This window comes from Gossypium hirsutum, chromosome D12, assembly GCF_007990345.1.
Source record: "Gossypium hirsutum isolate 1008001.06 chromosome D12, Gossypium_hirsutum_v2.1, whole genome shotgun sequence".
NCBI lineage: Eukaryota > Viridiplantae > Streptophyta > Magnoliopsida > Malvales > Malvaceae > Gossypium > Gossypium hirsutum.
This window is the reverse complement of record NC_053448.1, coordinates 18430304-18439375: the sequence shown is the minus strand read 5'-3', so window position 1 is coordinate 18439375 and position 9072 is coordinate 18430304.

Genomic DNA, 9072 nt, shown 5'->3' with positions numbered 1-9072 from the left:
ATGAGATAAAGAATCGGCGCAAGTAGGAATAAAGAAATCAAACGAAACAGCAAGAAATAAAGAAAAGTCCTAAGAACCCTTGAATTCCCGAAAGAATTCACAAATTCCTTCAAACGGCTCTAATCTCCCCTCCAAAGAATATCGATGGCAAGAAGAAGGTTGAAGATGGCTCCCACAATCAAAAGATTGTTAAAACACCTTCTAAAGAAAACTCAAGAGAGAATCTTGGAGAAAACTCAAAGAAAATTCTGCTCTCTCAAATCTGAAATTTAAGAATGAATCTAAGTGTTATATACAAGGGGTGGCCGGCCATGCCTTTAAATAGGCCTCAAGTAATCCTAATCTAACAAGTAACTAATAAAATTAAACCTAATTAATAGAATAAATAAAGGAAAATTCGGCCAAGCATATATATGGGCTGTTTTTGGGCCGAATTTTACATGTATGTTCCTAAAGCTTAAAAAATTAAATTAAACAATTAAAATGTTTATAAATTGGGCAATTTGACATTTGGCCTGATTTTCAACTAAGTATGAAGGAATTTCTTGATTGGGCTGGAATTTGGTTATTGGGCCTCGCCTTCAAGAATTTGGGCTCGTGATCCATCTCCTTCCAAAATTGGGTCGTTGATGCTCGTAACGGAGATCCAATGCGTGTTGGCTGCAAGATTTGGTTTCTGGGACCAAGATTTCCAAGATTTGAAATCTTGATTTTCTTGATTCTTGAAATCTCTTCAACAGCATAATTGGGCCAAGATTCGGTTTCTTGATTTTCTTGAAAAAAGAAAGTGAATCTTGATTTTCTGGATTTGAGCCCATACCTTCTTGAGCTTGGGTTGGGCCTTTCTGACTCGTATCATTCCCCCCTTCCTCAAAAAGATTCGTCCTCGAATCTGAAAAATCAAATGAACTCGACTTTCCTCTATCGAACGGGACTAATGGCAATTGAGTCCACTAAAAAGAATAGCTATGAGATAGTAAATAGCAATAGAAACAAGCTTGTAGTCCAATCATAAGCATAACAGAATAGGTATAACGCATGTGAATGGACAGATTCAGATTACCATGCAAACAATCTAATTTACTCGCCACTGCCTCGTTAAATATTCGAAACAAAGATGGACATGTTTTAAGGCATTCAGTCGTCTCAAATTGTTCCCACAAACCATGAATAAATTGGAGTAATAAATGATACGGGGTTCGCGCAGACCAAGATCGAGTTGCCAAGTCACGAGAAACTCCTATGAAAGCTCTAGACGAATCAGATCTGAAATCAAAACAAAGAACAAGATTAAAAGCAAATCAGAATTGAATTGAAATTTCCCAAATTCAATTAAAAGAGCAGCAAAAAACAAAAAAATAGAATAAGCGAATCAAACGGAATTGAAAGTATGGAAAGGAGCGAATCTGCCAAGGGATTGATTCGGCCAAGAATGCCTAATTTCCAGCAATCAATTGATCCCCAAATTGAAAGAGATCCAATCGGCCAAACCCTAGGAATTGGGGATTTTTGAGAACGACTCTTTGCTGCCAATGAATGATGATTTAATTCGATTCTTTGAGTTGAATATGGCTGAAAAAACACAAGAAGAACAGCAAACAAATGAGATAAAGAATCGGCGCAAGTAGGAATAAAGAAATAAAACGAAACAGCAAGAAATAAAGAAAAGTCCTAAGAACCCTTGAATTCCCGAAAGAATTCACAAATTCCTTCAAACGGCTCTAATCTCCCCTCCAAAGAATATCGATGGCAAGAAGAAGGTTGAAGATGGCTCCCACAATCAAAAGATTGTTAAAACACCTTCTAAAGAAAACTCAAGAGAGAATCTTGGAGAAAACTCAAAGAAAATTCTGCTCTCTCAAATCTGAAATTTAAGAATGAATCTAAGTGTTATATACAAGGGGTGGCCGGCCATGCCTTTAAATAGGCCTCAAGTAATCCTAATCTAACAAGTAACTAATAAAATTAAACCTAATTAATAGAATAAATAAAGGAAAATTGGCCAAGCATATATATGGGCTGTTTTTGGGCCGAATTTTACATGTATGTTCCTAAAGCTTAAAAAATTAAATTAAACAATTAAAATGTTTATAAATTGGGCAATTTGACATTTTGACCTGATTTTCAACTAAGTATGAAGGAATTTCTTGATTGGGCTGGAATTTGGTTATTGGGCCTCGCCTTCAAGAATTTGGGCTCGTGATCCATCTCCTTCCAAAATTGGGTCGTTGATGCTCATAACGGAGATCCAATGCGTGTTGGCTGTAAGATTTGGTTTCTGGGACCAAGATTTCCAAGATTTGAAATCTTGATTTTCTTGATTCTTGAAATCTCTTCAACAGCATAATTGGGCCAAGATTTGGTTTCTTGATTTTCTTGAAAACAAGAAAGTGAATCTTGATTTTCTGGATTTGAGCCCATCACCTTCTTGAGCTTGGGTTGGGCCTTTCTGACTCGTATCATTCCCCCCTTCCTCAAAAAGATTCGTCCTCGAATCTGAAAAATCAAATGAACTCGACTTTCCTCTATCGAATGGGACGAATGGCAATTGAGTCCACTAAAAAGAATAGCTATGAGATAGTAAATAGCAATAGAAACAAGCTTGTAGTCCAATCATAAGCATAACAGAACAGGTATAACGCATGTGAATGGACAGATTCAGATTACCATGCAAACAATCTAATTTACTCGCCACTGCCTCGTTAAATATTCGAAACAAAGATGGACATGTTTTAAGGCATTCAGTCGTCTCAAATTGTTCCCACAAACCATGAATAAATTGCGAGTAATAAATGATACGGGGTTGCGCAGACCAAGATGAGTTGCCAAGTCACGAGAAACTCCTATGAAAGCTCTAGACGAATCAGATCTGAAATCAAAACAAAGAACAAGATTAAAAGCAAATCAGAATTGAATTGAAATTTCCCAAATTCAATTAAAAGAGCAGCAAAAAACAAAAAAATAGAATAAGCGAATCAAACGGAATTGAAAGTATGGAAAGGATGCGAATCTGCCAAGGGATTGATTCGGCCAAGAATGCCTAATTTCCACCAATCAATTGATCCCCAAATTGAAAGAGATCCAATCGGCCAAACCCTAGGAATTGGGGATTTTTGAGAATGACTCTTTGCTGCCAATGAATGATGATTAATTCGATTCTTTGAGTTGAATATGGCTGAAAAAACACAAGAAGAACAGCAAACAAATGAGATAAAGAATCGGCACAAGTAGGAATAAAGAAATAAAACGAAACAGCAAGAAATAAAGAAAAGTCCTAAGAACCCTTGAATTCCCGAAAGAATTCACAAATTCCTTCAAACGGCTCTAATCTCCCCTCCAAAGAATATCGATGGCAAGAAGAAGGTTGAAGATGGCTCCCACAATCAAAATATTGTTAAAACACCTTCTAAAGAAAACTCAAGAGAGAAATCTTGGAGAAAACTCAAAGAAAATTCTGCTCTCTCAAATCTGAAATTTAAGAATGAATCTAAGTGTTATATACAAGGGGTGGCCGGCCATGCCTTTAAATAGGCCTCAAGTAATCCTAATCTAACAAGTAACTAATAAAATTAAACCTAATTAATAGAATAAATAAAGGAAAATTCGGCCAAGCATATATATGGGCTGTTTTTGGGCCGAATTTTACATGTATGTTCCTAAAGCTTAAAAAATTAAATTAAACAATTAAAATGTTTATAAATTGGGCAATTTGACATTTTGGCTGATTTTCAACTAAGTATGAAGGAATTTCTTGATTGGGCTGGAATTTGGTTATTGGGCCTCGCCTTCAAGAATTTGGGCTCGTGATCCATCTCCTTCCAAAATTGGGTCGTTGATGCTCGTAACGGAGATCCAATGCGTGTTGGCTACAAGATTTGGTTTCTGGGACCAAGATTTCCAAGATTTGAAATCTTGATTTTCTTATTCTTGAAATCTCTACAACAGCATAATTGGGCCAAGATTCGGTTTCTTGATTTTCTTGAAAATAAGAAAGTGAATCTTGATTTTCTGGATTTGAGCCCATTACCTTCTTGAGCTTGGGTTGGGCCTTTCTGACTCGTATCATTCCCCCTTCCTCAAAAAGATTCGTCCTCGAATCTGAAAAATCAAATGAACTCGACTTTCCTCTATCGAACGGGACTAATGGCAATTGAGTCCACTAAAAAGAATAGCTATGAGATAGTAAATAGCAATAGAAACAAGCTTGTAGTCCAATCATAAGCATAACAGAATAGGTATAACGCATGTGAATGGACAGATTCAGATTACCATGCAAACAATCTAATTTACTCGCCACTGCCTCGTTAAATATTCGAAACAAAGATGGACATGTTTTAAGGCATTCAGTCGTCTCAAATTGTTCCCACAAACCATGAATAAATTGTGAGTAATAAATGATACGGGGTTCGCGCAGACCAAGATCGAGTTGCCAAGTCACGAGAAACTCCTATGAAAGCTCTAGACGAATCAGATCTGAAATCAAAACAAAGAACAAGATTAAAAGCAAATCAGAATTGAATTGAAATTTCCCAAATTCAATTAAAAGAGCAGCAAAAAACAAAAAAATAGAATAAGCGAATCAAACGGAATTGAAAGTATGGAAAGGATGCGAATCTGCCAAGGGATTGATTCGGCCAAGAATGCCTAATTTCCACCAATCAATTGATCCCCAAATTGAAAGAGATCCAATCGGCCAAACCCTAGGAATTGGGGATTTTTGAGAACGACTCTTTGCTGCCAATGAATGATGATTTAATTCGATTCTTTGAGTTGAATATGGCTGAAAAAACACAAGAAGAACAGCAAACAAATGAGATAAAGAATCGGCGCAAGTAGGAATAAAGAAATAAAATGAAACAGCAAGAAATAAAGAAAAGTCCTAAGAACCCTTGAATTCCCGAAAGAATTCACAAATTCCTTCAAACGGCTCTAATCTCCCCTCCAAAGAATATCGATGGCAAGAAGAAGGTTGAAGATGGCTCCCACAATCAAAAGATTGTTAAAACACCTTCTAAAGAAAACTCAAGAGAGAAATCTTGGAGAAAACTCAAAGAAAATTCTGCTCTCTCAAATCTGAAATTTAAGAATGAATCTAAGTGTTATATACAAGGGGTGGCCGGCCATGCCTTTAAATAGGCCTCAAGTAATCCTAATCTAACAAGTAACTAATAAAATTAAACCTAATTAATAGAATAAATAAAGGAAAATTCGGCCAAGCATATATATGGGCTGTTTTTGGGCCGAATTTTACATGTATGTTCCTAAAGCTTAAAAAATTAAATTAAACAATTAAAATGTTTATAAATTGGGCAATTTGACATTTTGGCCTGATTTTCAACTAAGTATGAAGGAATTTCTTGATTGGGCTGGAATTTGGTTATTGGGCCTCGCCTTCAAGAATTTGGGCTCGTGATCCATCTCCTTCCAAAATTGGGTCGTTGATGCTCGTAACGGAGATCCAATGCGTGTTGGCTGCAAGATTTGGTTTCTGGGACCAAGATTTCCAAGATTTGAAATCTTGATTTTCTTGATTCTTGAAATCTCTTCAACAGCATAATTGGGCCAAGATTCGGTTTCTTGATTTTCTTGAAAATAAGAAAGTGAATCTTGATTTTCTGGATTTGAGCCCATTACCTTCTTGAGCTTGGGCTGGGCCTTTCTGACTCGTATCATTCCCCCTTCCTCAAAAAGATTAGTCCTCGAATCTGAAAAATCAAATGAACTCGACTTTCCTCTATCGAACGGGACTAATGGCAATTGAGTCCACTAAAAAGAATAGCTATGAGATAGTAAATAGCAATAGAAACAAGCTTGTAGTCCAATCATAAGCATAACAGAACATGTATAACGCATGTGAATGGACAGATTCAGATTACCATGCAAACAATCTAATTTACTCGCCACTGCCTCGTCAAATATTCGAAACAAAGATGGACATGTTTTAAGGCATTCAGTCGTCTCAAATTGTTCCCACAAACCATGAATAAATTGCGAGTAATAAATGATACGGGGTTTGCGCGGACCAAGATCGAGTTGCCAAGTCACGAGAAACTCCTATGAAAGCTCTAGACGAATCAGATCTGAAATCAAAATAAAGAACAAGATTAAAACAAATCAGAATTGAATTGAAATTTCCCAAATTCAATTAAAAGAGCAGCAAAAAACAAAAAAATAGAATAAGCGAATCAAACGGAATTGAAAGTATGGAAAGGATGCGAATCTGCCAAGGGATTGATTCGGCCAAGAATGCCTAATTTCCAGCAATCAATTGATCCCCAAATTGAAAGAGATCCAATCGGCCAAACCCTAGGAATTGGGGATTTTTGAGAACGACTCTTTGCTGCCAATGAATGATGATTTAATTCGATTCTTTGAGTTGAATATGGCTGAAAAAACACAAGAAGAACAACAAACAAATGAGATAAAGAATCGGCGCAAGTAGGAATAAAGAAATCAAACGAAACAGCAAGAAATAAAGAAAAGTCCTAAGAACCCTTGAATTCCCGAAAGAATTCACAAATTCCTTCAAACGGCTCTAATCTCCCCTCCAAAGAATATCGATGGCAAGAAGAAGGTTGAAGATGGCTTCCACAATCAAAAGATTGTTAAAACACCTTCTAAAGAAAACTCAAGAGAGAAATCTTGGAGAAAACTCAAAGAAAATTCTGCTCTCTCAAATCTGAAATTTAAGAATGAATCTAAGTGTTATATACAAGGGGTGGCCGGCCATGCCTTTAAATAGGCCTCAAGTAATCCTAATCTAACAAGTAACTAATAAAATTAAACCTAATTAATAGAATAAATAAAGGAAAATTCGGCCAAGCATATATATGGGCTGTTTTTGGGCCGAATTTTACATGTATGTTCCTAAAGCTTAAAAAAATTAAATTAAACAATTAAAATGTTTATAAATTGGGCAATTTGACATTTTGGCCTGATTTTCAACTAAGTATGAAGGAATTTCTTGATTGGGCTGGAATTTGGTTATTGGGCCTCGCCTTCAAGAATTTGGGCTCGTGATCCATCTCCTTCCAAAATTGGGTCGTTGATGCTCGTAACGGAGATCCAATGCGTGTTGGCTGCAAGATTTGGTTTCTGGGACCAAGATTTCCAAGATTTGAAATCTTGATTTTCTTGATTCTTGAAATCTCTTCAACAGCATAATTGGGCCAAGATTCGATTTCTTGATTTTCTTGAAAACAAGAAAGTGAATCTTGATTTTCTGGATTTGAGCCCATCACCTTCTTGAGCTTGGGTTGGGCCTTTCTGACTCGTATCATTCCCCCTTCCTCAAAAAGATTCGTCCTCGAATCTGAAAAATCAAATGAACTCGACTTTCCTCTATCGAACGGGACGAATGGCAATTGAGTCCACTAAAAAGAATAGCTATGAGATAGTAAATAGCAATAGAAACAAGCTTGTAGTCCAATCATAAGCATAACAGAACAGGTATAACGCATGTGAATGGACAGATTCAGATTACCATGCAAACAATCTAATTTACTCGCCACTGCCTCGTCAAATATTCGAAACAAAGATGGACATGTTTTAAGGCATTCAGTCGTCTCAAATTGTTCCCACAAACCATGAATAAATTGCGAGTAATAAATGATACGGGGTTCGCGCAGACCAAGATCGAGTTGCCAAGTCACGAGAAACTCCTATGAAAGCTCTAGACGAATCAGATCTGAAATCAAAACAAAGAACAAGATTAAAAGCAAATCAGAATTGAATTGAAATTTCCCAAATTCAATTAAAAGAGCAGCAAAAAACAAAAAAAATAGAATAAGCGAATCAAACGGAATTGAAAGTATGGAAAGGATGCGAATCTGCCAAGGGATTGATTCGGCCAAGAATGCCTAATTTCCAGCAATCAATTGATCCCCAAATTGAAAGAGATCCAATCGGCCAAACCCTAGGAATTGGGGATTTTTGAGAACGACTCTTTGCTGCCAATGAATGATGATTTAATTCGATTCTTTGAGTTGAATATGGCTGAAAAAACACAAGAAGAACAGCAAACAAATGAGATAAAGAATCGGCACAAGTAGGAATAAAGAAATAAAACGAAACAGCAAGAGATAAAGAAAAGTCCTAAGAACCCTTGAATTCCCGAAAGAATTCACAAATTCCTTCAAACGGCTCTAATCTCCCCTCCAAAGAATATCGATGGCAAGAAGAAGGTTGAAGATGGCTCCCACAATCAAAATATTGTTAAAACAACTTCTAAAGAAAACTCAAGAGAGAAATCTTGGAGAAAACTCAAAGAAAATTCTGCTTTCTCAAATCTAAAATTTAAGAATGAATCTAAGTGTTATGTACAAGGAGTGGCCGGCCATGCCTTTAAATAGGCCGCAAGTAATCCTAATCTAACAAGTAACTAATAAAATTAAACCTAATTAATAGAATAAATAAAGGAAAATTCGGCCAAGCATATATATGGGTTGTTTTTGGGCCGAATTTTACATGTATGTTCCTAAAGCTTAAAAAAATTAAATTAAACAATTAAAATGTTTATAAATTGGGCCCTTTGACATTTTGGCCTGATTTTCAACTAAGTATGAAGGAATTTCTTGATTGGGCTGGAATTTGGTTATTGGGCCTCGCCTTCAAGAATTTGGGCTCGTGATCCATCTCCTTCCGAAATTGGGTCGTTGATGCTCGTAACGGAGATCCAATGCGTGTTGGCTGCAAGATTTGGTTTCTTGGATCAAGATTTCCAAGATTTGAAATCTTAATTTTCTTGATTCTTGAAATCTCTTCAACAGCATAATTTGGCCAAGATTCGGTTTCTTGATTTTATTGAAAACAAGAAAGTGAATCTTGATTTTCTTGATTTGAGCCCATCACCTTCTTGAGCTTGGGTTGGGCCTTTCTGACTCGTATCATTCCCCCCTTCCTGAAAAAGATTCGTCCTCGAATCTGAAAAATCAAATGAACTCGACTTTCCTCTATCGAACGGGACTAATGGCAATTGAGTCCACTAAAAAGAATAGCCATGAGATAGTAAATAGCAATAGAAACAAGTTTGTAGTCCAATCATAAGCATAACAGAACAGGTATAACGCATGT